Source organism: Myotis myotis, unplaced genomic scaffold (genome assembly GCF_014108235.1).
Source record: "Myotis myotis isolate mMyoMyo1 unplaced genomic scaffold, mMyoMyo1.p scaffold_m19_p_1, whole genome shotgun sequence".
Taxonomy (NCBI): Eukaryota; Metazoa; Chordata; class Mammalia; order Chiroptera; family Vespertilionidae; genus Myotis; species Myotis myotis.
In genome coordinates, this window is record NW_023416313.1 from 22,122,717 (window position 1) to 22,139,300 (window position 16,584).

Below are 16,584 nucleotides of genomic sequence, written 5' to 3' on the forward strand. Positions count from 1 at the left end.
GACAAGCAGGTATCAGATAAGAGGCCAAGTACATATATTTAGGCAGTACTGCAGGAGCAGAAAAATAAAAACACAATGAGATGAAAGGCAGGAAATGCCTTTATCAGTAAGATATCCCTCTATCACACTCAAAATGACAAAATGTCAGTAAAAAAAAAAAGTAGAAAGTTTAACCTCAACACCACACACAAACCTAGATCTCTGATATACCACTCTTGTTATACACGATTATTTTGTAAATGAACCTATTTTCCAATTTTCTGGCATGTCACAAAATGGGAATCATTATTGCCAAATCTGCTGGCACCTTGATGTTGGGCTTCCCATCCTCCTGAACCATGAGAAAATAAATGTCTGTTTTTTTAAGCCAGGCAGTCTATGGTTATTTTGTTGTAGCAGCCAGAACTGACTAATACACTCTTCCATCCTCACTGCCTTTGCCCGGGTTCAGACCTTCATTATAATATTTCTTGCCTGGATTACTGCAATCCTCTGAACAAATCCCTCAGCCCAGTCTCCATGTAGCAGTGAAATCCAAATTTGGTATATAAAGCCACATCCTCAACAGGATAAAGTCTAAGTTTCTTATGGTGCCATAAACACAGCCCGGTCTTGGTCTAACAACAATAATAACAGTACTAGTGATGTAAACAGCAATTATGTGCCAAACAACATACCTCATATATATTTCCTGCAACGTAGGCGTTCCTATGTACTCACTCCAGGCTCAAGTTCAACCTGTGCCAAATATTCTACCCACATCCTTCACGCACTTTAGTTCACTGTTAATTATTGTTCCCAAGGCAAACAACTGTTTGATAGCCCCATACCTCTTTCATATGCTATATCTATACCTGCAAACCTACACATTTTGCAAAGTTCTATGCACTATTTAAAATTCTGAATAGGCAGGTATTACCTCCTCTGTGAAGGCTTCCTATTGACCTTAAATAGAATAGCTCCTTTTTCAATATATAAGTAGGATCCTTCAAGTGCTTGGAACATGTTTAAGAGACGAGAGGCTGGCGGGGATGGCAGAATTGCTTGAGTCCATTTCGTTAGTTTTTTGGTGTGTAAGTGTTTTAATACACTTTCCTTCTCGCAGTATGTACATATACTTCCTCCATGGCAGACTCAGGGATGGATACAGCAAATATTCTACCCAAAACACCTTTCTCTGCTCTCGGTCAACATGCTGAATATGGCTAGTGAACCCGATTCCCTCTCCTGGCCCAGAAGAGGCTCCCTCCCAAAGGTCACACAATCCTGTGAACTTTAATATCAGCTCATCCTCCAATCACCTGACTCCTTAGCTGTCTTACCACCCAAGGATGTTCACAGAACCACTTCTTTTTTTGGAGGCTTCTGAAAGCCCATATGCACTCATCAGAGGCAAAGAGATGGACATGCCTAACTATAAACGTCGCCTTAATATGAAATCGAAGCCTTCCATGTTCTGACCTCCACTTGGGCACAATGGCAAGTGTGCCATGCTCTCGGATGGGGGCTCTGCAGGTGCTGGTCTGTGGATCTGCTGTACAGCAACAAGTGCTAATAACAGGCCCGGGAATCTGAATTTGATGACCGGGATGTGCAACAAAATCTGGTAATTACAGTTTTAAATTCCTCATGCTCCCCAAAGTGCCTTATGCCATCTCACCTGAGACGCAGCTCATCACTCTCCTCCCCTAGGATGGAACCACCCTCCTAACACTCTGCCCAGAAGTCTGGAGTCCAACTCAAATCCCACCTCCCCCACTTTCTACCAGTGATAACACAGGCACATACCTGTCTGTCAGTTTCTTTAACCATAAGATGGAAACACTCAAAAGTACCTCAGCACTGGTAAAGATTAAATGAGATAATCTATCTGTAAGTGTTAAAATAGTGCTTAGTATATGACAGCGATTTTCAACCCATGTGCCATAAGAATTCTTAAAGCATGCAATAACTGACTATTTAGTCATGGGCACTGACCTCTTTTCTCTTAGACCCGTGGTCGGCAAACTGCGGCTCGCGAGCCACATGTGGCTCTTTGGCCCCTTGAGTGTGGCTCTTCCACAAAATACCACGTGTGGGCATGGATGTACAGTGCGATTGAAACTCCATGGCCCATGCACCGAAGTCGGTATTTTGTGGAAGAGCCACACTCAAGGGGCCAAAGAGCTGCATGTGGCTTGCGAGCCGTAGTTTGCCGACCACTACCTTACACTATCAAATAAAAAAGTGACAACGGTGAACACAATAGCCATCTATTGTGAATGCCCTGTCTTGAACCATAAGTATGTAGGTCATTTAATAGAGTTCCATTTTACTGGTCACATCACATAACAAGGTTGCATGTGATTGGTTAATTCTTGGTACCAGAAATCCTTATATTCAAGTATAGGCAACTGACTATATATATATGTGTGTGTGTGTGTGTGTGTGTATGTATACTATAGGCCCTATGCATGAAATTCGTGCAAGGGGCTTGGCCATCGCAGCCCCTCGCAGCTTCAGCCAGCCCTCGAAGCCCTGGCTTCGCCCAGAAGGTCATCCAGAAGGACGTCTGGAAGGTTGTTCAGCTGTCTGGTCTAATTAGCATATTACGCCATATATATATTTCAAAGGAGAGAGATAGAAACATCAATGATGAGAGAGAATCATTGATTGGCTGCCTCCTGCACACCGCCTACTGGGGACTAAGCCGCAACCCTGGGATGTGCCCTTGACCAGAATAGAACCCGGGACCCTTTAGTCCACAGGCCCACGCTCTATTCACTGAACCAAACCAGCTAGGGAGGCAACTGACTTTTTAAAAGGTCACTATGGAGAAAAAAGGGTAGGTAATTACTATTATTATTATTTTTATAAATCAATCAAAAGAATACCTATACTTTGTCAGATCAGAAAAAAAAAAAAAGGTTTTTTTTGGTATGCCGCAGAATTTTAGTAATTAGTATACCTGTAACATGAGATGAAAAAGGTTGAAAATTGCTGGCATATGGTAAGTGCTTAGCAAACATTCATTTCCATCATTATAATTATTTCTTTTCATCACTACAGTCATTATCTTCCCACAACTGAAATCTTTCCCATTCTTTGAAGTCTAACTCAAATGCTATTTCTTTCACAAGGTTTCTACCGAACAAGAAATAAACCCTCTTCTTTATATTCCCACAGCATTTACTTCAGAGGATTAAATTACATTTTAGTCTTTTAATAGTAACCTACAGAAGTGGGATAATACAAAAGCCAAGATGTTGGAACTGAAAAACCTGGGTCAAATCCCAATTTCTCCAGTTTTAAGTTTTGTGAACTGGAACAAGTATTTGACTTCTCTGTGCCTTGGTTTCCTCATCAGGAAAGTGAGAATAATAATAGTTCTATTTCACAGGGCTGTCGTAAAGGATTTCCAACACCAACTGCACACAACAAATGCTAAGTAACTGTTTGCAGTTGTAATTACTTTTTCTTAGCCTATTATAAACTAATAACTCCTCCAAGATGATGACCAGCCCTTATAAACTGCCCAATAAATTCCAGTCAAATTACTTGTTTATAAACTTAGTGCGTGATGTACATGTAGAACATGTTTAAAGAGCATACAAAGAGTTGGCATGGCAGACGTGGTTGTGCATCTGCCCATCCTATCCTGAGTAGAAGGGAAGTAGCATTCAGGAGCACCTGCTACATGCCTGGCTTGCAACATCACTAATAAACATGATCTTATTACCTTACTGAGCTCTACCTCGGAACTATATCCTGAACCAGCTACTTCTCACCACCTGCCCTGCTCACATCCTAGTCCACACCATTATCTTCTCTATCTCATACCATTGCAATAGCCTCCTGGCTGATAGCCCTGATTCTATCCTGGTCTCCTACCCCGACTCCTTCCCCACAGTATATCTCAGTATAGCAGCCAGATGATATATTTGATAATGAAAGTCACTCCCTGAGACTTCCTAACTTTCTCTGGCTTTCCCCCTCCATCATTCAATCGCCACCAGGTTGGTCTCAGTCCTATTCCCACCTCATGACCTTACCTCTCGTCCTTGCATCTCTTTCAAATCTGTCTCCTCAACATATACTCACAACTCATGGCTCACTACATCACCTTAGTAGGTCTCTGCTCAAATGGGCCCCTTTAGAGCGGCCTTCCCTAATCCTCCTATGTATATAAGCATGCCTGTGCCTCCCTGCTCCTTACCCTTGCTACCTACATCCATGGTATTTGTTACTACCTGACATCTTTGGACTGCTGCAAGAGAGCAAGGATCTTGTCTACTGTTCTCTGCTCTAGCCCTAAAGTTTGAACATTGTCAGGCATATAGCAGGTGCTCAATAAATGTTTGCTGAATAACTTCTTCCCAGCTTTGAGGAAATTTAAGATGAAACGTGGCAAGCATACATAGTTTTAAAGTTTTGTCTATGTAGGTAACCAAAATTCTCAGGAGCAGGAACAGGATTCAAATACAGATTTCTCCAATCCATCTAACCACAAAGAGATATCAAATCAGGAGCTGGGGGTTGGCAGGAGGGCAGCTGGAACATACAAACCATTCATGGGATTTTTAAAAATCTCATGGGTTGGGAGAGCCTTCCCTGTCCCAATGCCCCAAAGTAAGGAAAACCACCACAATGATCTACTCCCCTCCCCCACATCCCCAGCCCCCAACCCCCAGCCATTACCAGTGGAATTTTGTCATTTCCCTTAGTTGAGCTAGGAAAGAAAAGTGTAAAACCACGGGGTCTCTTACCAGAAGGTCATTAATTATTCAGTGCTGATAACTTCTGGAATCACCTGTGCTTGACTCCAATCTCTTATGGGAAGGAAAAATTAACACAGTACAATTGAATTAGCTGATAAGTTTAATCCATTTTTTAAAAAGCACACCATTTTAAAATCAGAAGTATAACCTTGGAGACTTTCAAAACTGCAGCTGTGTCAAAATAATAGGTTTAATAATCACAGAACCACAGGACTGAAAGGAACCTCAGGAAAAAAACATATAAAAATATATTAAATTGCCACATGAATAGTGCAACTTTATAATGTTATCAATACAAGTCTTACAGACTGCAAGAACAATGAGAGTTTACTGTCTGCCAGAATACAATGAGATGGTTCTCAATAGAGTTGGAACCACCTCCCGGGGGAAATCCAAAAATGTGAAAGAAAATGCTTTGCTGGTCATAAAGGCTGCGTGGCACCAGCAGACAGGAAAGGTGATTTATGACATCCTTCAGATACCATTTTTACTCCTCCAATTCTCTACAACTAATCACCCCCGTACGGTGCCTGGCACTATAGGTAAGAGATGTGCCCCTGCCTTTAAATTGCTAATAAACTTGTTGTGGAGAATAAAAATTAGGGGGCTCACTCCATATGGATAACTTGCTGAACTAGTTCAGGCTACAGATCTTAACAGAATTCCACCTTTGCATCCGCACAGAATATAATCACGAGAAATAGGTATCATGGTATTTGCACATCAAGCAAAACCACTGTTTAATACCAACATATTCAACTCTAAGTATTCATAAAAACAACACGTTCTCCTTTGTTCCCCACAGCCATGCAGAATAGGAAGTGGTTTGGAGAAAATATACTTGTTGTCATATTACTCCATCCCATAGTATATAGTGAATTGCAAAAGGTCACAGGTCAAGGATCCTAACTTATTGTTCTACTCAGAGTGCTCAGTCCCCAGAACATGGTAAAACTGGTCATTTAATGTCCCTCCTCTCTGCCTTCCACTCACCTACATTAGCTTGGGGCAACATACGCTCATCAAACCCCTGACAGGAAGTCCAGTTTTCTCAATCTGGCCATCACTCTCCACTGTGGCCACCTCCACTTCCTGTGCTCTGACCTCCTCCGCCTCCAATTTCTCTACCTTGATTACTAGTACTTTCCATCCATGAAAACACGTCCATCCTCTTTCATTCTCCCTCAGAATTTTATTGCTAATAATAATAGCCATGTTTGTGGAGTGTTAACAAACCATCTGTGGAGGATCTCCCATAATCCTCAGAGCTGCCTTAGGCGGAGTCTCATGCCAAAAGCCACACAGTGGAGCCAGAACTCTAAGAGTCAGACTTCACCGCCTATGCTGCCTAAGACTATACAACTTATTTAACAGTAGAGGGATACGAAAGACTTCATATTTTTTATCTCCTCTGTCTAGCTAAGTACTTATAGTCACTAAAGAAATGCTACTTAAATATACTAGGTCGTGCAAGCCCCAGTTTTTTGTTTGTTTGTTTTTATTGTTGCTGTTAATTATCCTCACTTAAAGATATTTTTCCATTGATTTTTAGAGAGAGTGGAAAGGAAGGGAAGGGACAGGAAGAAATATCGTTGTGTGAGAGAGAAATCGATTGGTTGCCTCACACATGGGAGGCTGAGGATCAGGTAGGTGCCCTTGACCAGAACTGAACCCACAATCTTTTAGTCCATGGGCTGACGCTCTATCCACTGAGCCAAACCAGCTAAGGTACAAGCTCAAGTTTTATATACTTTTTCAATTTGTTTGTGAGTATATAAGTACATGTAAGTGGTTAAATATGGGAGCCTACATTCATTTGCATTTAATTGTTTGAGATTTAAGAGCCAATGAATAAATTAAGGGAGAACATCTTTGAAATTACTGTATAAAGAAATATTAACACATAATTTAGTTTATTAAAATTTATTTTGCGTCTACGATTGCAGAAAGAACTATGTAGGACAACTGATACAGTAAGTACAATAGTATGAAACCAAAATAAAATCATCAAATACAGCCAAAGATTTCACTGCTCACCAGAGCAGTCAATGGTGATGGGGTGAAAAAACAAAACAAAACAACTGCTTGACTAGAACAGAAAGTATTAAAGCATTGTTTCAAAAGGTACTTAACCGTGGTTGCAAAGGTTTAACTGGAAATGTGATGCAAAGGAAGACAGGGAATGGAAGTGTTGATGGATGAATGGATAAACAAAATGTGCTATACATACACAATTGAATACCATGCATACTTAAGCAGGACGGAAATTCTGCAATATGCTACTAACATGGATGAACCTTGAGGACATTAGGCTAAATAAACAAAGCCAATCTAAAAAGGACAAATACTGTTTGATTCTACTTACATGAGATATATAAACTGGTCAAATTCATAGAAGTAGAAAGTAGATGGTGTTTACCAGGGGCGTTTAAAGGATAGAGAGGGTCAGTTCTGCAAGATGAAAAAGTTCTGGAGATCTGTTTCACAACTGTGTAAACATACGTAACACTACTGAACTATACACCTAAAAACAGTTCACTACTATATGTATTTTTACCACAATAAGGAGATAGGGAGATTGACTAGACCGTGGTCGGCAAACTGTGGCTTGCGAGTCACATGCTTTGGCCCCTTGAGTGTGGCTCTTCCACAAAATACCACGTGTGGGCGCGCACATACAGTGCGATTGAAACTTCGTGGCCCATACGCAGAAATCGGTATTTTGTGGAAGAGCCACACTCAAGGGGCCAAAGAGCCGCATGTGGCTCGAGAGCCACAGTTTGCAGAGCCGCAGTTTGCCTACCACTGGGAAGATTCTGGCCAACATTTCAGCTTTCATACAAAAGGAACTCTCTGTACATACCTTGGCTTTTTTCTTTCCTTTGGGGGCAATTCAAGTGTCATAAGTGTGTTCCGCCACATCCATGAATCTTCCCTACCTATTCCATTCCCCTTAATTCCTCATTAATTCTACCTAGTCCACACTACAGGGAGGGAGCAAAATGCTCTGGAGTCAGGCTGCCTGAATTCCAATCTGGCCTTCCCACTTGTTAACTGTGCACCTTGGTTAGACAGTTTAACTTCCTGGGAGCTCGGTTTCCTTATCTGTCAAATGAGGACAATATTCCTCAGATCTAATAGGATTTCTATTAGGATTAAACAAGTGAAATATGTAGGGTATATACATAACAATAACTGACATGAATTATAAAGTTGGCTATTCTTATTATTACTTCATCTGTTGTATACAATACTGCAGTTGGTCATATTCATAATAAATTATTGGACTTGGTTTGACTAGTCCTCTTCTGCCTGCCTAGTAAAATTACAGTCCTTTTAAATAACACTGTAAATTCTTCTTCTCATAAACCTACAAAGCACCTAACGCAGTAGTAAACACAGTTCTATTAATTTAGCAAAATACAGATGTGGTTAGAGTGAAAACGATGATCTTACTGAAGACTTTAGACTTGGGACACAGAGCACAGTAATTATCAGTGATCCCAGCTCTGCCCGTGTACCAGCTGCAGGGCCTTGGGGAAGTTCCTGTATTTTTCTGAGCCTCACTGTTGTCATGTGTAAGCAGGGATGACAACAGTGCCTACAACACAGACTGTTTTGAGAATGAAATGAGTAAATATACATAAAGGTCTTAGAACAGACCCTGGCAACTAACAAGCATTGCTGAGGTTGGAAATAGCCAGTCTCTGGGCAAAAGCATTCATGGCTTGGATCAAAGGGAAACGATTGTTCTACGTTCTGTTTTGATTATTTTATTTACTGTTACCTAAAAAATACAACTCTTTCGAAATCTAAAACTCCATGCCCACTTCCACATCCGGTGAAGGCCAGAAAAGGCAATTCCTTTACTTGTTATGAGAAGCTATTAGTGGCGGAAGTAGTACGTAGGTTAGAGTTTTTAGGTATCTCAATAGCTACATGGTTGATAATCTCCTTAGCTTCCCGAAGCTTCTCTTTCAAGCTGTCCACCTAGGTTTTAAGTTAATTGGCTAACGTTTGAGACTTGTTTTCCATTAAAGATCTTTAAAGTAGAGCCATAAATCTTGGGCAACCAGAGAAAGATTTCATCTTCCCAAGTTCCTACAAGAGCAGAAGTGGGGATAATTAAAAGTAATAATAAGTGGAAGCCTGCATCACTATGGAGGCCTTCCAGCTGCGTGCCCCGGACACCTGGACAGCTCCCTCTGCCCAGTGCCAGCCCCCTCCCACCCCCTCTGCAATCTGGCCACATCCAGCAGGAAGAAGAGAAATCAGACCCCCTGAGAACCCTTGATATGAACATAGGCACATATTTGTCGGGACTCTATTTCAGTGCATGCTACAATGAAAATAGCTGTAATGTTTAATTTACTCAGATCAAAGCTAGCATGATCATTATACTTCAATAAAAAGATTTCAAAATATACACTTAAAATATGTGTCCTTTTCATACATACATATTTTTAAATCTGAAAATTTAATACAAATGTGTACCCCACCATTCCTCTGAATTTGAGCTGCATTTTTAGACTAACAACCAGATGTTTCAAAATAGCCTACTGTGAACCGTTTCCTCTCTCTGCATTTATAAATAGCACCCTGACCTCTTTTCCAACTGAATTTGAGGGCTTATTCCTAGTGGTTCTGTAATTGTCAAAGTCTCTTTTTTTTTCTTAGGAAAAGAGGATATCTCAGCAAGTGTCTCCCAACTTATTGATTCATTTATTTATAATTATTCATTCCATAAATATTTAAGGTACACAATATACTCTCTCCAAGATAATAGTGGGAAATATTTGCAGTTCAAGATAACAGCACCTATTTATCTCATTTGAGAACAGTGTGTTAAAGTTCTACAAAAAAAAAGTAAAGATGCAATGTCTTCTCTCAAAGAGTTTAAAACAAAAAGGGTAGATTGGACATGACCAAAGGAAAACAGCATGCATATGAACAGTCAGTTCCTTACTACAGCGAAAAGTACCAATGCAGAAGGAGTACCAAAAATTGGAAGACTCTGATGTACCCAAAATAGCACTTAAATAATAAGAAGAAAAATCAAATTATGTGACCTTGACTTTCACATGGTTTACATTTTAAGTATTTTTTTTTATTTTTTTAGTACAGGGAAGTAGCACTAACATCTTTCATGAGTGCCAGAGGAACTCTCAAATCTCCAATCAGCTTCCTGAATATAAGTGAAATATGCAGTAATTTGATCCTCGAGGATGGAGTGCTCAATGAAGGAGCAGCGATAGAGGAGAGCTGCAAGATGTGCAGAAAAAAATGTAGCAAAAAGGAGACAGAAGCATCTGGGTAGAAGGAATGCTATAAAGAGGGCAAAGAGGAAGAAGATGCCTGCAGGCAATAGCAAGCAGATGGGAGTACCTGGGGGGGACCAAGAGTTCAATAAAAGGTGATGCCAGAAAAGGAAGCTGGACGTGGCGATGAAGGGCCTTCAAGGGCGGACTAAAAATTCTGAACTTCATCAAGATACTGTGAACGCATCTTGGCAACCACTTTCAACCATCACCAGCCCAGCAAGTCCAAGTCTCCTGGTCATCAGCATGGAGACAATACTTCCCTTTTGCTCTTTCTTGACTATCTCTCCAACTCCAAAGGCTTAAACCATTCTCTTCCTAAAGCTATGTGACGTAACAGTCCCTCTGCAACCCTTTTTTGTGAGAGCTACGAAGGCAGATGCACTATTTGCGTATTCCTTCCCTGAGTATTCCCTCACCTACCCATGCACCCCTGTACGCAAATGGTATAATATAGAAACATCATTCTTCCCACTTCTCCTCTAGTAGTTTTATCCCTGAAGCTGCTCAAGATGATTTCTTCAACCCAGATCAGGACTCCTTTGTTTCCTCCATGGCATAAGTAAGGAAGTACGTTTATGCTGAGTCAAAACTGTAACAAAATTCACAGACCAAATTTCTAACTAGAAAAGATCATGTGAAGAGAGTATCATTAACTGTTAGTGAATTAAGGAAATAAGCAAAATGGTTTACCCATCATTAAATATTTAATCTGGCTAATTGCCGGGAGCCGGTCCATGCTTGCTGTTTCAAGGGACCTGGCATATATGGCATACTGTTCTTAACATGTTTGCTCACCTTCTTGGCACTATGTGTTTTAACCAAGGTCTCTGAGAAAGGTTGTTTCCCCAGGTAGGGATTTTCCCCTGAAGTTAGGGAGGGAATAAAACCTCTTAACTAAGTGCCAGGCGGGTAATTAATCACTTTAACTACGAACAATCATGCTTAAGCTACATAATCTTTACTCCCTGGAATGGAGATAAGAAACGCCCTAACCTTTGTAATAGAGATTGATAGGATTGAATCAACTGGTATAAATACAGTTGTAACAAGACAGCAAGTCTCAGAACTTAGAACACAGAACTTAGAAGACAGAACTTAGAAGACAGAACCAGGAGGCACAGAACCTACACAGAACGTTCTCTAGAGACAGAAGAACTTCGCTGGAGAGAACATGGCAAAAGATCCTGGACAGAAACTGGCCTCAGAACCTAGAGACAGAACCTAGCGAGAGAACATGGCAAAAGATCCTGGACTGAACCTGACTACAGAAATTGGCAAGAGAACCTGACTAGAACCTGGTGACTGAACCTGGCTGGAGAACCTGGACAGAACCTGACTGGAAAACCTAGTGAGGGAACATGGCTACAGAACCTGGCTGGAGAACCTGGAGAACCTAACAAGAGAACATGGACACAGAACCTCTCTGGAGATCCAGACCAGAACTTGGCTGGAGATCCTGGCTGGAGATCCTGGCTAGGCTGCTGATCAACTGAACGCTGTCTCCGTGTCATTCCTTCTTCGCCGACTCCGTCCACACCTTTGGGGACCCCTGGACCTGCTGGGGCCGGACCCCGGCAGCTAATGCTTAAAAGAAACCTGAAATAATCAACTACAGGGGTCTAGGACTTCACAAAAAAAAAGATGAGAAGACATCTCCTAGCCTTTAATCTCTCATCAATCACTCCTTGTCAAAGCTACGAAATATTTCCAACATTAATAATAACAAGTTCTCTCTACCTAATGAATATTTCACGGAGAATTTTTTAAATCCCTCTGTTTAGAGTAATGAAAAGATTGGATCCAATGAGTCAATAAATAACTGGGGGGGGTGGGGGGGGTGGGGAGGAGGGGGCGGCGAGCCTTGTTAAAATAAGGCTTTAAAAGCAATGTCTATCTTAGCATTTTCATAGCATCTTTCACCAAACTTTCTCCAAGTTGCAGGGACATGGGGTAGAAAGTAGCAAAAGAAGAAATACCTTCTTTGATATCATGAGGTCTATAACCCAGAATCCTAGGCAGGCTTTTATTTTTTTTAATCCTTATTGTTAAAAGTATTATGTATGTCCCCTTCTTTCCCCCATTGACCCCTTCTAGTCTATTCCCATGCCCCGCCCCAGGCCTTCACCACCCTATTGTCTGTGTCCATGGGTTATGCATAAATGCATACAAGTTCTTTGGTTGACCTCTTCCCACCCACCCACCCACCCCCACCTTCCCTCTGAGATTGAACAGTCTGCTCCATGTTTCTGCCTCTGGATCTATTTTGTTCATCAGTTTATTTTGTTCATTAGATTCTACATATGAATGAGATCATGTGATACTTGTCTTTCTATGACTGGTTTCTTTCGCTTGTCATTAATACTCTCCAGGCCCCTCCATGCTGCCTCAAAGGAGAAGAGAGCCTTTTTTACTGCTGCATCGTATTTCATGGTGTAAATGTACCACAGCTTTTTTATCCTCTCATCTGCTGATGGGCACTTGGGCTGTTTCCAGATCTTAGCTATTGTAAATCGGGCTGCTATGAACATAGGGGCGCATACATTCTTTCTGATTGGTATTTTGGGTTTCTTAGGATATATTTTTACAAGTGGGATCACTGGGTCAAATGGCAGTTCCATATTTAATTTTTTAAGGAAACTCCATACTGTTTTCCATCTAAGCAGGTTTTTAAACCTTCATAGTCTCAGAGTTTATAAGAAAATAGCAATTCATTATAAAATGAATCCTATATTTAACCACAATAACTAAGAGTAGTTAAATTGGAAATTATTAATTGAATATCTGTGAGCCTCACACTATTATAAGAAGTTTTAGTAATAGATGATTACAAATTTATTTTCAAATGTACCATCAGCCCAGCTGGTGTGGTTCGGTGCTTGAGCACTGACCTATGTAAACCAGGAGGCCATGGTTTGATTCCAGGTTAGGGCACATGCCCAGGTAGTGGACTCAATCCCCAGTAGGGGGCTTTCAGGAGGCAGCTGATCAATGATTCTCTCTGATCATGGATGTTTCTCCCTCTCTCTCTCTCTCTCCCCCTTCCTCTCTGAAATCAACAGAAATATATATATTTTTAAATGTACCACCAGCTTCTCCTTTCATGGACAACACATAAAATTCAACAGGCTTACAGAAGGAAAAAACACAAACACATATAGGCCCTCATACATAAGTTTAAATCCTTTGATTGACCCTCCAGGTATTTTAAATAAATCTTTGAGTACTAATGACAACTCCACATAAAACACTCCCGGTGTTAAGATATATTATGTGTGTTTAATATACATGGGTGGGCAAAAGTAGGTTTACAGTTGTGAGTACGGCAACACAGAATTCATTTTTGTATTATTATTTATTAAGTCTTGTCTTAATTTCCATATGAACCACTGTAAACCTACTTCAGCCCCACCCTGTATGTTTAAAAAGGAGCCAAGGAGATATTTCCACTTTAAAACTCTAGCCTAGTTCCATGACCCATTTTACTTTTTCTTTCTTTTTAAAACATGGTTAAACAGTGTAATGTCCTGAGAATTTTCCCTCAATATTTCTCTTGTAAGTGCATGAAAGTCATCACTAAAAGTTTAAGGGTATTTATCTCTCTTTTCCTAAAAGAGTTAGCTTCCTTTTTTTTAAAAAAAAAAAAAAAAAAAAAAAAAAAAAAAGCCATAACTTCATCTTCCAATTACTTGTGGGCAACGTTCCACAAATCCTCTGGGGTGTAGAGTGCTTAAGTGCGGGAAAATCAATACTGAGCTTGTAAGTACAATACTATTATTGGTCATCACAATGACATCCGATTAAAAGTAATTTTAAAAATAGTTCCTGTTTCAGGACACTTTTTTTAAAGAAACCAAAAGAAGCCTACTTCAAGGACAAACATGCAGAAAATAAAATGTCAACGTGCTGCTATCACCGTACAAACTTGCAAGAGCCTAACACAGGATTCCACACACACACACCAGCTTCCATTTTCCACTAATTTACCCAAGGTTATAGTTCACAATCTAACTTCACGACGCTTTCCCCCACAGCCAAACAGCAAAGCAACTCCAGATCGCTGCCAGGAGGAGAGCGCAAGCGTTTAAGAAACAAACCAGGATGAACTTACTTTTCGAAATGAGATGGACACCCATCCCCCCCAAGAGACCTGCCTCCCACAGTAGAGGCGCGAGATCAATCTGGTCCACTCACTGCCCACAGGTCGCCGCGCAAGGTGTGCGGCGGCGGCAGGTGAAGTCAGATGACAGTCATGAGCGTGTATTTACAGGCCTGCCGTCCCCCGCGCACCAGGAGCAGGATGCGGGGGAGCTGGAAGATCAGCGCAAACTCATCATCTCCACCGAGGAAATCACTTGGTGCCTGAAACTCGCTCCGGGGCGCCTCCTCTCCGTGTATGTCCCTTCGGAGGCGGGGGAATGAAGGGAGAGTCTAACTGTCCGGATGGTCACCCGCCCGGGCCAACGCGCCCGAGTAAGTGGGTTTCTGTATCCCGTTCCCGCTTCTGGTTTCCTTTTAGACGCCCACACGCGGGAACGCCATCCACGGGGCTGAAACCAGAGTCCAGCCCTAGGCGTCCTGGAAATTTACCCGAAAAAAAGTACCCAAAAGCCCAGACCCACCCCGAGACGGTCCTCCCACCCCGGCCCGGTCCACGCCGCCCAGCCCACCCCGGGGCCCCCGGCACTCGCCTGGCGCGAGGGCCGCCAGGCTCGGGAGGCGAGGCGGGCGGGGAGGGGGGAGCCCGAGGGCCGCGCCTCTCCCCGCGGCTCGCAGGGTCCTCACCCGTCGGTCCCCGGCGCAGGGCCTCCTCCCGTCCCGCCGGCTGCCCGCGCGGCGTCTGCAGCCCGGACGGCGGCCACGCGGGCGGCGCTGTCACCCGCCGGCGCCGCGGCCGCCGCACCTGGAGGCGGGAGCGCGGGGAGCGCGCAGCTCCGGAAGCGCCGCGCCCGCCTCGGCGCCCGGCCCAGGTGCCCCGCTCGGCGCCGCGCCGCGGCCGCTTCCTCCCGGCCGGCGGGGGCGGGGGCGGGGGCGGCACGGGCTCAGCGGCGGGGGCGGCCGAGCCGGCCGTCCTGGTTGGGCGGCATAGCTGGGCGGCTGACTCAGTGCGCAGCGACCTGGCCGCGCCTGGCCCCCCGCGCACCTGGCGCACCTCGGCTCCGGGCTCCCGACCCGCGGGGCCGGGGCGGCTGCGAGGGCGCGTCCCGGGGTGGAGATCGCCCGGGAGGAGGATGCCCGGGACCGCTCCCCCGCTCCGGCCAGCCGGTGGGTGTCTGCAGACGGCCTGCTGGGCGAGGGGGCTTGGCAGCCGGGCGGCACCTCCCCACCCCTGATCATTCGGGTTCCGGCACTGGCCAGGTGGCCTCAGCGTTTCCCGAACTTGACACTCACCTAAGGCTCTCACTTTCCCAGGCTGCTCCCAGTCAAGGTGCATTCCGTGGGCCCGGGATCTGTTCACCACGCCCCGTGCCAACACGTAAGCCGGCCCATTACATAGGATTGTCCTGCAAGTCAGCCCTGCAGGGAAGGGGTGATGATCCCCATTTTCTGGTGAGTGAGTCTGAGAACGCAGAGCAACTTGCCAGAGCAGACAGAGCATTACAGACTTAACGTGGTGTTCAATTTAGATTGTAACGCTCCCCCCTGAGAAACAGAGGATTTTAGAAACTCCGCTGAATTCTAAATTCCCCTTTCCTCACTTCTGCTCGAGAGAGGAGAGACCACCATGCCCCAGTCCTGCCCGCACCTGAGATTGTTAGAGCTCTTGAAGTGATCATAAGGAGGCAGCAAAAACAAATAAAGGGTCAAAAACAAACACAACAAAAAAATCTGTGCTGCTCCCCCTCCACCCCCCACCCCCAGTACCAGAGTTTCTAAAATCCACTTGTTTGCCATGAGTTCAAAGGTCAAGTCCTCATTTTTATTTATTTATTTGTTATATTTTTATTGATTTCAGAGAGGAAGGGAGAGAAAGAAAAAAACATCACTGATGAGAGAGAACCATTGATTGGCTGCCTCCTGCACACTGCCCACTGGGGAAGGAGCCCATAACCAGGCAGGTGCCCTGACCAGGAATCCAACAGTGACCTCCTGGTTCATAGGTTGAGACTCAACCACTGCCACTGGCTGATCTTTATTTTTAAAATAATCATCTCTTCACAGACTGACCTGAATTTATCTCCTTTAAAAGATGCAGTGTCCTGATCTTTCCCCGGTACCTATTGATGGAAGTGGAGCCATTAGGGGAAGCTGTGAACTTATTATGAAAATGAGATAATTGGTGAGATCCAGCGTGTGGAAGGCTTCCCAGGAGCCCAGGCCCTGGGGAGGCTCATCTTCATCAAAATTCCTGCTCCCCAGGCTCTGAAAGGGCTGACACCAAGCAAGGGGGGGGGGGGGGGGGGCTGTGTTTAACTAGTACTTCAGAGCAAATCCTAGTTCCACCAGGGAAGTTTTCCTGACATTTTCTAAACCTCAGGAATTCTCTTTTCTTTGGATTCCTGTAGAAT

The 16,584-nt window shown here is 43.6% G+C and overlaps 1 protein-coding gene across 15 annotated transcripts in view; it reads right to left on the reverse strand.

Annotated features, from left to right (window-relative positions):
- The window catches only part of ARAP2 (ArfGAP with RhoGAP domain, ankyrin repeat and PH domain 2), a 205,291-nt gene extending 189,805 nt beyond the window's left edge, over nucleotides 1-15,486 (reverse strand). For 11 of the 15 annotated variants that reach the window (XR_004971294.1, XR_004971293.1, XR_004971298.1 and 8 more), the window contains exon 1: nucleotides 14,861-15,015. The gene's annotated coding sequence lies outside the window, so the exon portion shown is untranslated. Of the gene's footprint in view, nucleotides 1-4,745; nucleotides 4,809-14,186; nucleotides 14,690-14,860; nucleotides 15,016-15,466 lie in introns of those variants that run through there. The other 4 variants (XM_036330938.1, XM_036330928.1, XM_036330947.1 and 1 more) reach the window with 4 other exon arrangements.
- Nucleotides 15,487-16,584: the final 1,098 nt, after the last annotated feature.